This window comes from Ictalurus furcatus, chromosome 29 (assembly GCF_023375685.1).
Source record: "Ictalurus furcatus strain D&B chromosome 29, Billie_1.0, whole genome shotgun sequence".
Taxonomy (NCBI): Eukaryota; Metazoa; Chordata; class Actinopteri; order Siluriformes; family Ictaluridae; genus Ictalurus; species Ictalurus furcatus.
The window spans coordinates 9,792,532-9,808,815 of NC_071283.1; positions in this window are offsets into that span (position 1 = coordinate 9,792,532).

The window sequence follows — 16,284 nt, forward strand, 5'->3', positions numbered from 1 at the left end:
AGAGAAAGAATAGAATGAGTGTTGGACTTTAACCTGAACAATGAAAAAACACCACAAAATGATCATAAGTGTAGTTAATGGAGCTGGTTGATGCTACCAGAAATTTCCTGACTACTCAAATGTAGACTATAAATATATATAGCCACATGTGTGTGTGTGTATATATATATATATATATATATATATATATATATATATATATATATATATATATATATACACACACAGCACTGTGCAAAAGTTTTAGGCACCCTATTTTGCATGTCATTAAAGAAAGCACCATATTATTCAAGCGACCACTTTTCAGGCAAAAAAGGCTGCTGGGTTTTGCTGCAAAAGTAAGAAGCGAGCACAGAAGAACTGTGACTGGTTCTGCAAGATGCTCATTAAAACTTACCGCTCATTTCCTTATAAAACTGCTTATAAATCTAACTGAGACTACTGTTTTTTTTTAAGCAAAGGGTTGTCACAAAATATTGACTTTGTTTTATTTATTACTGTTTCTGCATTATTTCTATGTAGAAACATTTAATTGAGGCATTGTGTGTGTGCGTGTGTGTGTGTGTGTGTGTGTGTGTGTGTGTGTGTTTGGATAAACCTGTGTTATGCTTGCTATTGTTTGATATCCATGAGAGCAGAGTATTTTTGTGACTTTTTTTTAACAAAAGATTAAACAATAAAGACAATTTATCACACCCTTCTTTGCTCATATTTACCAAGGGTGCCAATAAAAAGTCGAGGGCACTGTGTGTGTGTGTGTGTGTGTGTGTGTGTGTGTGTGTACAGCTAGGGACCCCTATTTTTAATTGTTGAGCTAAAAAAAAAATCAATTAAATAAAAACATTAGACCTATTATTCAGGTGTACTCTGACTAGCAGCAGAGTTTTAGTTGTAGAATGTTTCACTGATATAATACATCAGGCCCAAATAGAGATTATACAATAATTAGGCTAGTTAGTGAGATTTGCATTAAACCCATTCATTTCAAGTGACCAGGCACACTGGCTAATAACAAAATAAATATAAACAATATATAAAAAATTAAATAATATAAAAAAAAATACTTTAACAAAAAAAAAAAAAAAAAAATAGAACCCCTTTCTATGCTTCACAGAGTGCATGCTTTCATAATATGGTAAAGTCCAAGCATCGTATAAATGGTTCACTATAAATGAGATCCTAATTCGGAATCACGTGATACATAATCATGCACAACTTATATGTCATGTTAAGATTTAAACCGGAAAGTGCTTTAAAGGAGTCATTTTCTTTAGAAATGAAATCAAGAGACTTGATTTACTGAGTTATTAGGGAAAATAGATGCACATGCAAGGAGATCAGGAAGTCTCAAAACCATGCACAAAACCAGTCATAACCAGTCATGATATTATATCAGTGAATCAGTGAACTCAGTGGGCTACTGCTGGATGCCATGAGTCACTGGGGGAAATGAGGGAACTCAGAAATACACTCACTCACACACACACATACACACACACACACACACACACACACACACACACACACACCACCGTGAACACTCTCCAAATTTGATAAACAGTGAGTGCTACAGTTTGCATACTCTTAGGACAAAATGAATAAAAGGGCATATATGTATAACAGCTTCACACATAGTGAATGTTAAGCTATTAACAATAAAAATAATATTATCAGTTCAGACGTATATTCTGAAGGTCAAAATTCTTTAAGAATTTATATGCCTTTATAATTACCCGACCTAATGATTATTTTCTTTTATGCAGATAGTTTGTACAAAATAATAATAATAATTAAAAAAAACACTCTGAAAAATGATATAAAAAAGAGGTATGTTGAAACCTCGGGAGATGTAAACGTTTACACTCAGTTGTATAAGACTTGTCAAAGCTCTTAGTTGCAAAGCTGAAAGAAATGTGAAGAAAGTAGGTGGAGGAAAACTTGTCAGCATTAGTGTTTGGCTTTGAATAAATGCATTGAGATTGGGATATTGGCCCATTCACCTGTTTGTAAAGTGGGAGGGAAGCCTGGGTGCGGCAGTTATTATTGCGCCGGGAAATGACTCAAGGACAAAAATGTAAAAAGATTAAGCATGTTTAGAACAAAATCCACCTCCGTTCAGTAAAATTATACTTTCATTTACATGTTAAAATGTCATTTTTAAAGCAGGAACACTCACTTTCAATGCTCTGGGGTTGTCTCTGCTTCTAGGAAATCAACTACTAGTGATATTGGAAGTGCAGTGAACCAGATGGTTTAGCCCTTAGCCAGTAGTCTCAGTCTTTATTGCTCCATCCAAAGGGCCACAGAGCATGTTTAGTACACTTTTCTGGCCACAACCTTCATGATCTTGAAGGTTAAAGTTGGATTGTCTTTTCCCACTTCTGTGTATACAGACCGCTGTGCACTAGTTTCCTGTAATAATACACAATTTTGAACACTGTGGCACAATGAGCTTATTGGAGAAATTCACTACAACATGTTTTGTGAAAGTACCTTTTTCTTGACCACATTTATTAAGGAAACATAACAGACTCCCTGTTTGAACTGTTAGATAATAGCCATTAGATGTTACGTCCAATAAGCTATTCTTATTATTATCTTTTATGATCCCTGAAACCTTTCATGCTTTAGTGGACTAGTGACTCAAATGAACCTAATACACTATATGGATAAAAGTATGTCGAAACCTGACCATCAAAATTCTTGCGAATTTTCTGACCAATGATTTGTCATTAAGACAATTAAAAGCTTAATATTTGGCCATTTTGGGCTTGGCTCTTGCCCAGGAGTGTATGCAGGTCTTCTACAAACTGATGCCACAAATTTGGAAGCACACAATTGTCTAGAATATCTTTGTATGCATTTCCCTCCACTGGAACTAAGGGTTCCCAGACGTTAGAAATAAGGAATAAAATGGGTGAAGTAATGCATTTGTAGTTAGTTTATGTTATCACTTATGTTATAGCAGCTATCTTGTCATGCTACATCCTATCATGCTATACTGTTAAACAAAAATGTCCTCTTTCTTGAAAACTCTCCCATGGTGGAACATGTACTGACTGTTACAAAGTGCTGAAACTGGAGTCTCCTTCCATACATGTTAAATAAATATTTCCTTACTTCAGAACTTCACCATATCAATGATTCTCTGGATGTCCTTCTTAAATAACAGCACTTTTAAATCTGTTAATTATTGGGCTTAGATTACGTAGCACGTCCGCCATATGAGTCCCTATGAATGAGCTGTTTCTATAGAAACTGTAACTGATATTGAGCTGTACTTCAAATACACATAAAATAACACATTAAATGCTGCTGATTAAGTAAGAAAGCTTCAGTCAGACATCAAAGACGATGTTCCAGCACCATAGTTCACATGACATATCATTTCCCTTCGGTACAATGAATCATTATTGAATTTTAATCAACCTCTCCTGTAGGAGTCGACTTGATTTTGCTAATACTTCAACCAGACATGGTCCCAACATCTCAAATAACTCATATAAATGAGCTTGGTTAGTTTAACAGATTTTTACAGTCCGTTGCTTTTTGAGGAATTAAACCTTATAGACTAAATAACCATATTTTTATACTAGTTGTTGTACTGTGTTTAAGATAGGAAGATGAAAGGTGAATGGAAGGGAAGAGAGAGCGAATTGAGTGTCCACACACACACGCACACACACACAAATACACACACACACACACATATGTTGGACAGAAGTTGCCCCTGAGTCAGATCTGAGCTGATTTTGACTCAGTGAAAATATTGAACATGCAGCAGATCTGTTTGTCCCTATCCAGCTTCCAGTCTAGACTACATTCCAGTGACTGGTGACCTACGTTCATGACTCATACATCCACGTTTACAACTTTATAACAACCTAGCAAAAAATTAATTTACACAGTGTGAGAAGTGTGTGAGTGATGGGAGTGAAAACAAGTGAAAAAGAGAGGAAGAAAAGAAATACCACTGCTCAATTTTCAGATAATATGTGAGATTAGGCCATGCATGTACACTCACCGGCCACTTTATTAGAAACCTTGACCTGCCAGGTCTTTTTCCAAATTCAAATCTGTCTGTGCCCACTGTAACCCCAGATTCCTGTTTGTGGCTGACACGAGTGGAACATGATGAGGTCTTCTGCTGTTTCAGCCCATGTGAATTAAGATTCAGCATGGTGAGGTTTCTGTGATGCTTGTCTGCTCACCACAGTTGTGAAGATTATTTGAATTACTGAGTACAGTATATGTACTATATAAAAGTGTGAAATCTGGGGTACTATATAAAAGAGTGACCTCCTGGGTATTATATAAATACTATATAAAAGCGTGACCTCCTGGGTATTATATAAATACTATATAAAAGCGTGACCTCCTGGGTATTATATAAATACTATATAAAAGAGTGACCTCCTGGGTATTATATAAATACTATATAAAAGTGTAACCTCCTGGATATTAGATAAATACTATATAAAAGCGTGACCTCCTGGGAATTATATAAATACTATATAAAAGCGTGACCTCCTGGGAATTATATAAATACTATATAAAAACCTGACCTCTTCGGTACTATATAAGTACTAAACTATAATAATAATAATAATAATAATAATAATAATAATAATAATAATAATAATAATAATAATTCTCTCTCTCTCTCTACATATATATATATATATATATATATATATATATATATATATATATATATATATATATATATATATATGTCTATATAAAAGTTAATATGCTAAAATCATGTTACCAAGAAACATGAAAGCACAATATTATTTTTTCACCGATTAATTTCTTTTCTGTATAGCACATGTTTTTTCACACATGATTTTTTAGACACTATTCATTTTCACATTCATTTTTCACAAATGAAATTTGCACACATGAAATCCTACATAGGTATTTGCTTCAAGTGGTACTCACATAACCACATGAAAAACGTAAAGTATGATAATGTGAAATGTATGTGACTTTTCTGTAAAGGTAGCCTAGTCAATTTTGCTGTCCTTGCAGCATCTGTGTCCAATCAGTGCATCTCTTCCAGTGAAATTTCCCTGGCAGCTTTTATGAACACTGACTCGCTCACGACTCATGCGCCTGCGTGTGTGTGTGTGTGTGTGTGTGTGTGTGTGTGTGTATGTTTTCTCCACACAGCTGGGTGTGACATACTCTAAAAGGCCACACGCTCATACATGCTCCAGGTCAGGCTGGCTCTCAGTTCATTAATACTCCTTTATTCATACGAGACACGACTGAAGAGAAACACACAACTTCAACTTATATTACTCTAAACTTAGGATTGTAATATTTATGGGCTGATTCAACGGGTGAGTAGCCTACTATTATAACTATTATAACTCTTTCTTTCTTTCTTTCTTCCTTACTATAAGTTTGGAAACAGCCATGAGATTTACATGTTCTTAATTTTTTCAATGAAAAAATCTATTACGTTTTAAATTGTATTCTTTCTATCTATCTATCTATCTATCTATCTATCTACCTACCTACCTACCTACCTACCTATCTACCTATCTATCTATCCAAAACCCCAAGTCCAAAAAGTTGGGAGGCTGTGTAAAATGTAAATAAAAACAGAATGCAATGATTTGCAAATCTCATAAACCCACATGTTATTCACAACAGAACATGGAAAACATATCAAATGTTCAAACTGAGTAAATGTACAAATTTTAAGAAAAAAAAGGTAATTTAGAATTTCATGGTCACAACACAGGGGTAACAAAAGGCTGGAAAAGTAAGTGTTACTAAAAAGAAACATCTGGAGGTTAATTGGTAACAGGTCAGTAAAGATGGGGAGAGGTTCACCAATCTGCGAAAACCTGCATCTACAATTTGTGAAACAATTTCAGAATAATGTTCCTCAATGTAAAATTGCAAAGACTATGAATGTGTCATCATGTACAGCTCATAATCTTATACATTATGTATGTGTGTGTGTGTGTGTGTGTGTGTGTGTGTGTGTGTGTGTATATATATATATATATATATATATATATATATATATATATATATATATATATATGCATTGCCTTGTTTCTTCCCATAGTAGTAGGGGGAGAATTAGGAGTATTTGTGTAATAGTAGTAGTATTAGGAGCAATATGAGCAGTGATAGTACTAGTAGTATTTATGTACTTATCTATCTCCTTTATTTGTCCAACTGGGAGGGAAAAGGTGGCAAGATGTTGGCATAGCTGTTTGTGTTCATCGCCCTGCTATGCCTCCATATTGCCATTTTTTACTCCTACATGCTGCAAATGTGTTTATAGATTGAATGCCTAAGGACTCTGTGCCCATGATATTTCAGAATGTTGTCTCAATATTTGTTGCTTACTAATGCACACTTCAGTATACTTACAGTAAGTCAGTGATTCCATGATTGATGTGCCCTTTTTGTCCTACTGATGTTAAACTTTCAAATTTGTACTGCATGTACAATAAAACACATTTTAAACATGGCTAAATTCCACAAGCTGTGTGAATGTTTTAGATTAATAACTGTGCTTTTCCTTGCTGCTTTAGCGGTACCATCTTTTAGTATGTACATTTTACCTGGGAATGTGCATGTGGTGTCCTTTTAATAAACTTTTAAAAATAATTTAAGGTACATGAAGTACACCTGAAGAAGCATTGATGTACCTTAGTATATACTATAAAGATATACTGTATACTAAAGGAATGAAATATGTACTTTTGATGGCGCCATCACAGTTACAAGAAAAAAGAATTATGCTTTAATTTTGGAAGAGTTTTATGCTTTTATTTCAGTAAATATGCTTTTATATCAGTAAAATATGTCAGAAATCTTTTTTTTTCATTAATGCGTGAATCCATTTATTCATATTATTTTTTTATACTCGAAACATCCTTTTCTGTGAAGGGTCCATTACAGGTTGTGAAAATTATACATATTAGTTCCCACAACATTTACTCATTGCAAACACATGAAATATTTGGAATATTTCACTTCACATCTTTAACAGGAATATCCCAAAGATAAGTAGGTTATGGCGTTCTATTTCTTTATTTTCAGTGCTATTGTGATAATGGCTGATGAGGTCATTTCAAAAGTAAAACCCTGTTAGCCAAATTATAGGTTGAAAGTATGTTAACAATTTAAATGGATGCTAATTAGCCGAATTTTGTGTATTTGCTAATTCTAGGCTAAAAACACAACCTTGTTACTTAGTTAAGAATAAAATTAGGAAATTGCCAGTAAAGAAATGGTTATTAAAAATAAGACTGTTGCCTGAGATGGGTTAACAATTTTTTTCAAAGGTTAAATGTTTTAAATATCTTTTCTTAAATTTCACCTAAATAATAGGATCGCCCAAACAATGTGTTTATGGTTAATCATGAAAATATCACACAAAAACAATTTTTTTGTATTTACAGTGCTATGTGAAAGTTCTACATGGTCCCCCTGAGAACTGAAGCTTTCTTTCAATCAGCCATTTCCCCAAAAGATTATATACATTTTTTTAGTGTTTATGGATATTCATTATCACATTGACAGTAGTTTCACCGATCCAGAAGAAAAAAAAAAAAACAAAACAAACAAACAAAAAGGACAATATTTTCAACTCATTGCTTTGTAAGTCACTGACTCCACGATTGCTGAAATTCCTTTCACATTCATTCCCATTTATTTATCTCTTCTGCTAGCTGGATTCTTTGTTACAACCTGTTCTACAAATACAAATTTCTCAACAGTATTGCAGACAGATTTGTTCTTGAAGATTTCTTCCTGTCACTTGTTCACTAATATACCTCAAACTTAGATGGCTTTCCTTGGCTCTTCCACTGCATGTGGACTTGAAAATCCAGCCTGGTTAGCAGACATAAAGATTAAAATGCTCTCTGATTTATCCAAAACTGTCATGTTACCTAAGCCATTTTCAAACGCACCATTGTATTTTAATGACAATCTTTGAATGAATGATCATCTGTTTATTTGTTCAGGTGTTCAGAGGAGATTTGGAAACCAAACTATATTTATTGATCTCAATAAAAATAAAGTCTTGTAATGTCTTATTGTGTTGTTGAAGTTATTCCCTATCTCTAAACCCATTTATTTAGGTGACCAAAGATGGTACTATAATTTCATTTTAAAATCATGTTATCCATGTTGCCATGCTATGCTATATCCACAAAAAAAGAAATAGAAAACCTTCTTGATGTAGGTAGCAGTGTTTCCAAATGAAATCATTTTAAAGAATAATTTGTGCCTGCTTCAATAAAGATTTTTTAGATAGCAAGGCTTAGAGAACTGTACAATTCTTGAAAAAAGACTGTGTAATTATATTGAAAAATGTCAACAACAATAAGGCTGTGCACAAATTGTGCAATTTTAACTAATTATGAGGCTGTGTTACTGTTCGGCAACTGCAGGTTGGTTACGGGGCCATGCAATAGCTGCTGGATTGTCCAACAATTATGGGGTTGTGCAATAACGATGACTCAAATGATGACACTAGTATATGTGATATATGTACTGTATTTGAATGTGTGATAATGTTCTGTAATTGTGTATGTTGCCACTCACTGCATTGAGTCCAAGAAAACTTTACCTGAGGGGACAATAAAGTATGTCTATTAAGACTTGCTCACTGTCTGAGGGAGGACTCTTGTCCAGAGTAGAAATCAAATCAGTGGTATATGATTTCTGATGGCAGGTAGTTATACTTCCGACTTCTATGTAGGTTTCCCTCAGAACTTGTGGAGTATTCCTGTTTGCTTTTGCAGCAGCAAAGTCACGACTATGATACAATGTGGTTAGCCTATATAAGATCTCCAGTACCCAGTATGTCTTCTTGTTGAAGAATTCTGGAAGAGGAATCATGATGCTGGATATAGTGCTCTAATCCCTTAATTTTTGATATTTTTTTATTGTTATAGTCATGGTGGCCTTTTATAGGTTACCAATGAGGGGTTGCAGTCACAGTCAAGACGTGATGACTTAGCTAATAGTACTCAGCAAGAAAAACTCCACTAGTTCTTAAGGGAAACAAAGTACCCTTTTAGTCAATACTTTGTGCTACCTCCCTTTGGCAAGATAACAGCTCTGAGTCTTCTCCTATAATGCCTGATGAGGTTGGAGAATACATGGCAAGGTATTCTTCCATACAGAATCTCTCCAGATCCTTCACATTTCGAGGTCCATGCTGGTGGACTCTCCACTTCAGATCACCCCACAGGTTGCCACAGTGTGTTGAGATAATATAGACACACGTCCAATTCCAGGTTGATTCCTAACATTTCCAGTTGACTGGAACTTCTTAATTATTGCCCTGATGGTGGAAAAGGGCATTTTCAATGCTTGTGCTATATTCTTATAGCCACTTCCCATTTTGTAAAGCTCAACAACCTTTTGCCACACATCACAGCTATATTCCTTGGTCTTACCCATTGCTATGAATGACTAAGAGGATTTGGCCTAAATGTTACCTCATATTTTTGCCCCTGTGAAACAGGAAGTAATGATTAAACAATGTCCTGTTCCTAGTCACACAGGTTTATTAAAAAATGTAAAACAACAATGGGAATATACTTCAAATATATTTTTCTCATATAAATTCATAGGGGTGCCAATAATAGTGGCACACCTATATTTAACAAATATATATATTTTTTGGATAAACCTGTTTAAGACAACTTTCGTTCCCAGTGGGATAATAGCTTGTAATTGCACACAAACCTACCTTAATCACAGTAGTAATAACAAGACAGGATGCCACTTGAAACTCGTAATATGTTTTCTTGGAGAAAATAATTATGATTACAAGAAACCAGTCTTTCAAAAGCTCATAAAATACATTACATTTTCTGAAAAAACAAAAAATAAAAAATATTCATACATTAAAAAAGTAGTTAAAAGGTCATATGTAAAAATGTCTTAACACTTCATAATAAAAACAAAACAAATAATGATAAAAAAAATGCTGACATCTACAATGTCAAAGTGCCACAGTTGCATGTATAAACGTACATTCTGAACCGAAATTCATCACTAAAAGGTAACAGGATTTGAATAACTGGCAACCTTCTTTTGCCGGTAGACAAATAGCTTATGATTGCACAAGCGCCTTTATGACAGTATTCAAGACAAAACAGAGTGAACCTTTAACATGTTTATTGGGTGATAATGTCAGATTTTAATGCAATCCCCCCTCCCCCTGCATTCAACCTTCCCCCACAAAAAACAAAAATCCCCAAAAAGACAAAACACAGAAAACTAGTATGTTAGAAACTCATAAAATACATTGCATGTTCCTTGTTGAATTAATAAAAGCACTCTTTAAATACAATAAACATGAAAAATAATTTTCATTCATATTTTAAGGCTTAAGACTCTGGGTTACTGATCGGAAGATCGCGGGTTCAAGCCCTAGCACTGCCAAGCTGCCACTGTTGGGCCCTTGAGCAACACCCTTAACCCTCTCTGCTCCAGGGGCGCTGTATCATGTCTGACCCTGCGCTCTGACCCCAACTTCCTAACATGCTGGGGTATGCGAAGAAAAGAATCTGACTGTGCTGTAACGTATATGTGATCAATAAAGACTCATTATCATCATTATCATTATCGTTATCCTAAAATAGTGAAAAAATAGTCACATGCTTTTAAGTACCATATCAGTTACATTAGAAATATGTTAATTCACAATGAACTAATCCATTTGAAAAAAGATAGATACATTTAATACATTTATTTGTTTAATTTACCAAATGTCTTGATCTGCAATGACATGTTTAGTGTCTGAATTGTGCTTCATTAATTTTGCTAACTAGTACCAGGCAAATAGCACAAAATTAAAAGACACTTGCTGTTAAGTAAGCCTAAACACACTTGTCTGTTTGACATACTGTTGACATTTCAGTGTCATGAGTTAAATTAGAATATAGTATAAACGAACTATAAACTGTACATAAGAGCAAAAATCTGTCATTTCACAGCTCAAGAAAACTGCAAAATGCTGAAAATACACTACTGTACAGGAGTTCACACAGTTCATGCTTGATTTTGCGTCAGCATTTTTTTCCTTCCAAAATTTGTGAATCAAGTTGTGTTTTTTTTGTGCTTTTTTTGTTGCAGAAAACTACTTGGAATGGAAAAACTGCAATTGCATGAAATTGTTTTGCACGGTCTTTGGCAGTGATGTTTGTTGGTAAATGAGACCTTTTAGCTGTACTCGTGTTTGACGCACGTGACTCGAAGAGGGCTTTGGTTGAATGCGTGTTGTGATGACATCACATGATGTCATGAGACATCACACAAGTGTAACATTTAATAAAAAAGTAAGAATAAAGTATATCAGATATGACTTTCATCTCTACGTGTCTGTCTGCATCCATCGTTCTGACCTGTTTCTGATCCGCATGCAAACAATTTCCTGAATTCTGCCTTTTAGTCTGAGGCACGATGCCGTTTTGTCACATGGCTGAGAACTGGCGCTGAGGTCTGAGGATGTCCTAATATGTACCCAATACTGCACTGTTGTTTCACAATATCATGTAGCAATCTTTTCAGTAGTAAGCTGCAGTCGATCACATTTTACTGCCAAGTGGCTTGAGTTGCCAGTAAATCACTGTAATTATAATCCTGAGCAAAGACACATCCAAAAGAAATATTTGAATAACTTCTTTGTCCAATGTAAAGATGTCTACTCGAAAGAAAATCCTTACAGCTTATTCAGGATAATAAGAGACACAAAATATGTACTGTTTGATTTCATTGTGTATTCCTTTATTGTGTATATTCAGTCCTATTTGAAACTGCATCAAGGCATCAAAGCAGCAGCTTTGTTCCTGCAAATATCTAGCGACTACTGAAGTGCCCCTAGCAATAATTTTGATCACAAAATTAAAATATGTTTATATATAACCACTGTTGTCTGTCGGTGTCTTGTGGTTTTTATTTGTTAATTTTTTTATTCGCATTGAGATTAAGAATCTCTTTTACAAGAGCGTCCTGGCCATTTGTGCAGCAGCACAATTTGTGCTACACAGCCGGTTAACAGATCTCGTTCTCTACTACAGTGCGAGTTCCGGCTCCCTAACCCACGTTGCTGATAGGATTCGCTTTGCCATTTCTTGCTAACCTTTAGCAAGAGAGGCTGTAGCTACGTCTGGTTTTACGAAACGCCAACGCTCGGTCAACTAGAGGCACATCATGTAGGCAACCGGTACATGAGGAAGACAACATCCTTATAGTAACAGTTCTGTTCTGTGCATGAACATACAGGACAAATCCATCGCGTCTTATATTGATTCAGAGACAGTGCATTTTCTCAATGCGTGACAATCCTGTATGAATGGGATGAGTGACAAGCGTAAGTGTGTGTGTGTGTGTGAGTGTGAGTGTGTACTGTATGTGTACTTTGACTTGTTGTAAAGTAGCTCCTAAAGCCCACGTTTCTTTTTTTGGCCACCATCATGACTCAGCATATCACCAAATTAGCCAAATTGCTAAACACACACACACACACACACACACACATGCACACACACACGAGTGGACTTTAGGAGCTACTTTACAACAAATCAAAGTTTAAATTCCTTAAATATTTTCTCAATTTGTAATGTGTAGAGTCAACAGTAATGGTAATAATAATATTTAACTAAGCCATAAAGGTTTTCCCTCAATGTTCATGTGGCATGCATCAATGTGTTATTCTGTCAGGTCAGGTGACAGAAGCGGTCCTGCCACGTAGTATCTCAGACGAAGCAGGAAGTGAGGCAGGTGGAGAGGCAGGGTCACAGGTGAGGTCGAACAATGACATGGTGATGTGTTAGTAGTTAGATTAGATTCAGTACTGTGACAAATGCTAGGCTGATGAATTGATGAATAGTGTTTGAAATGAAAACTTTGAATAGGCACATGTTATTGTTTCTGTGGACTGCTTTTATGTCCCTATCAACGTCAAAATCAAACCTACACCCTTGCTTCATACACTACATTACCGTGAGGCATAAACATTATACATATATATATATATATATATATATATATATATATATATATATATATATATATATATATATATAAACTGTCCTAGACACACTGCCTCCTTGTACTATATGGACAGCATATCATGAAATTTCTGTCTGAAAAAGGGAGTGTATCTCATTTAAATGTGTTTACAGTGAGAGATCACTGGCTGAGAGAAACAACAAATTTCTGTTCTACTCAGTTCTACTCTATTCTAGATATGCCTAAATAAGATATGAGTTTTGTGGGCAGAAACAGTTTTTTTTTAAGCAGCTGAGAAAAAACCGTAATACAACTGCTACCAAGTTCCCTTTTTCAAAACTCTTCACACTTCTCTCTGCACAACCATGCTGTTAATTTGCGAAAATGTGTGAGAAATATGTTGTGGCTTTTCAGGCACCTTTAATGTGTGTGTGTGTGTGTGTGTGTGTGTGCTTAATATTAGTTTTTAGAATGTATATGTTTTTAGTATTAGTAATAAGTAGACATATATAAAACGTGTGTGTGTGTGTGTGTGTGTGTGTGTGTGTGTGTGTGTATACTTCATTTGCTTATGAGGCCCAAGAGCCCCCATTTTAGACAAATATATTTTATACAAGTAGATACAATACTGATAATCATACATCATACATGTGTGTGCATGTGCTTAATATTAGTTTTTAGTATTTAGATTTTTATTTAGCATTAGTACTACGTAGACATATATAACACGCAAGTGTGTGTGTGTGTATATGTGTGCGTGTGTGTGTGTGTGTGTGTGTGTGTGTGTGTGTTTGGGGGGAGAATCCTATTTTAAAATGAAGACTTAATACACATTATACATGCCATACATGAGTGTGTGTGTGTGTGTGTGTGTGTTTATTTCATCTAAGTACTCAGTTGAAATGAGTGTTCAGGTGTGTTTGTGGTCTTGCAGCTCGTAATCAACTCATTTCAGCCTGCTGCATCTGGCAACCGTACATGTTCATTTGTTCATTTGCTCCAGCTGTGCTCTCGTCCTTCTGCCTCCAGTTACCACATTCATTGGTCTGTTAAATGGTCTGATAAATAAATAAACATACTTGCAACCTATTGAATCTCTCTCTCTCTCTTATATATATATATATATTTGTGTGTGTGTGTGTGTGTGTGAGTGTGAGTGTCTGAAACAGACACTTGAGGGTGTCAATCATAATTTAAAGTGCTTGGCAGCTAAAATATACACCAATCAGCCATAGCATTAAAACCACTGACAGGTGAGGTGAATAACAATGATTTTCTCATTACAATGGCACCTGTCAAGGGGTGAGATATATTAGGCAGCAAGTTGATGTGTTGAAGCAGAAAAAATGGGCAAGCATGAGGATCTAAGGACCAAATTGTGATGGCTAGACGACTGGGTCAGAGCATTTCCAAAACGGCAGGTGTTGTGGGGTGTTCCCGGTATGTAGTGGTTAGTACCTGAGAGTTAGACTCCATTGCAAGTTCATAATAGTTCATCACCAGGTCATACTGTAGTTCATGAATTTTCTCAAAAAACCTCAGCCTTTGAGGTTTTTTTGCTAGTTCTCTTTGACGGCCTCTTCTGCATATGAATCTTCGTAAGGCATTGATACACAAATCTGTATCTAAAGAACTGGAGACCTCCAGATGAATGGCACAAGATATTAAACAAGTAAAAATCACTCCATATCTCTTCACCAGAGAAAGACCCCTCTTGACCTCTATGGGTCCAAAGTAATCAACACCTACATGGGTGAATGGTGGCAAATCTGGTGTGATGCGTTCGACTGGTAGATCAGCCATTTTCCGTTCTCCTGTTTTTCCTTGATGATGTCTGCAGAAGACACAGCTACCGATCATTTTACAGGACACAGCATTGGCACAAGGTATCCAGAAATGCTCTCGGAGTTTAGATAACATACAGTTTCTTCCAGCGTGACCTGTAAATTGATGAATGTGTCTCATATGGGCAAAATTATTGGATGTTGTTGTGTAACTGGCATAGGTAACTTATTGAGACGACCTCCTACCTTCAGTATTCCATCTTTCCATCAAGAAATGGATCCAAGCTAGAAATGTTATTTGAGGTCTTAACCGACTTTTCTCTTTGCAAGGATTCCATGTCAGTTTTGAAATGTTGCTGTTGTTCATGAGAGATGATTGCCTGTTCTGCTCTGACTAGACCCTTTACGGAAAGGCGGTTAGTTTCCTGACATACAGCCACATTTTCATCCACAGGTTTTACTTTCAGTTTTGCATTTAGGATGTCTTTCAATTTCAACAGCCATGCCACTGCTCTCTTCCGATCATTCCACTTGCTTATGGGATTTTCCAGAATTGTAGCAACATTTACTTGTGTAATTCTTTTGATTTCCAGATTATCTGGGTCTATGGAGAAGAATTCTTTGCTAACTTGGGACCACTGACTTTTATCTTTGCTGAGAAATGCTGGACCATTAAACCACAATTTGGATCTCAAGAATGCATCTACAAACCTGCAACCCTCAGGATGCTTTATCATCCGGGTTATTGTCTGTACTTATATGTTTCCACTGATCTTTGGTCGTTAGGTCTCTGATGGCTGAAAGGCTGTTGGCCACAAAGGTACGAAATCTTGTCTGATCATTGTTTATATACTTCAACACTGACTGGTTGTCAGTCCACAACACTGAAGGTTCCACCTGCACTTGCAGATCTCTTCTCAACATTTGATCCATTTTTGAGGCTAGTGTTGCAGCTGGTAATTCTAGCCTACTGTAGGAATGGTGATTTGTTTCAATGGGGTTACCCTTGCTTTTCCCATAACACAGGAGACATGAATTTTGTTTCTGTCGTTCACATTCCTCAGATAGCTAACAGTGCCATATCCTACTTCACTAGCATAAGTCTTGATTGGATTGCAGTTCTCAGGTTTAGTACATCTGTAATTTTCAGCAGAGATTTTCAGCTCAGTCAGTTTCAATTTTCTATTTTTCTTTCGTTTTAGCTTCCTCTAACTCTAAAGCATATTCCTGTGTTAGAGCAGCTGCTTTTCTGGCTTCAGCTTTCATGCGTGCAGAGGATGCAGTAGAGGACACAGAGGATCTTGAGGTTCGACTTGAATGACTAGTGTGTCTTGAGAGGTATTTGATCTAGATTTAGCCTTGGAGACTATTGATATACTATCGTCAAGGGCAACAGTACTTTCAAGTTGTGTTATAATGTCCTTTGCCCTTTTAAGTGGGTGTTGATCTGCTTGATCTTTCAGCCACATTTCCATCTCAAATAAGAAAT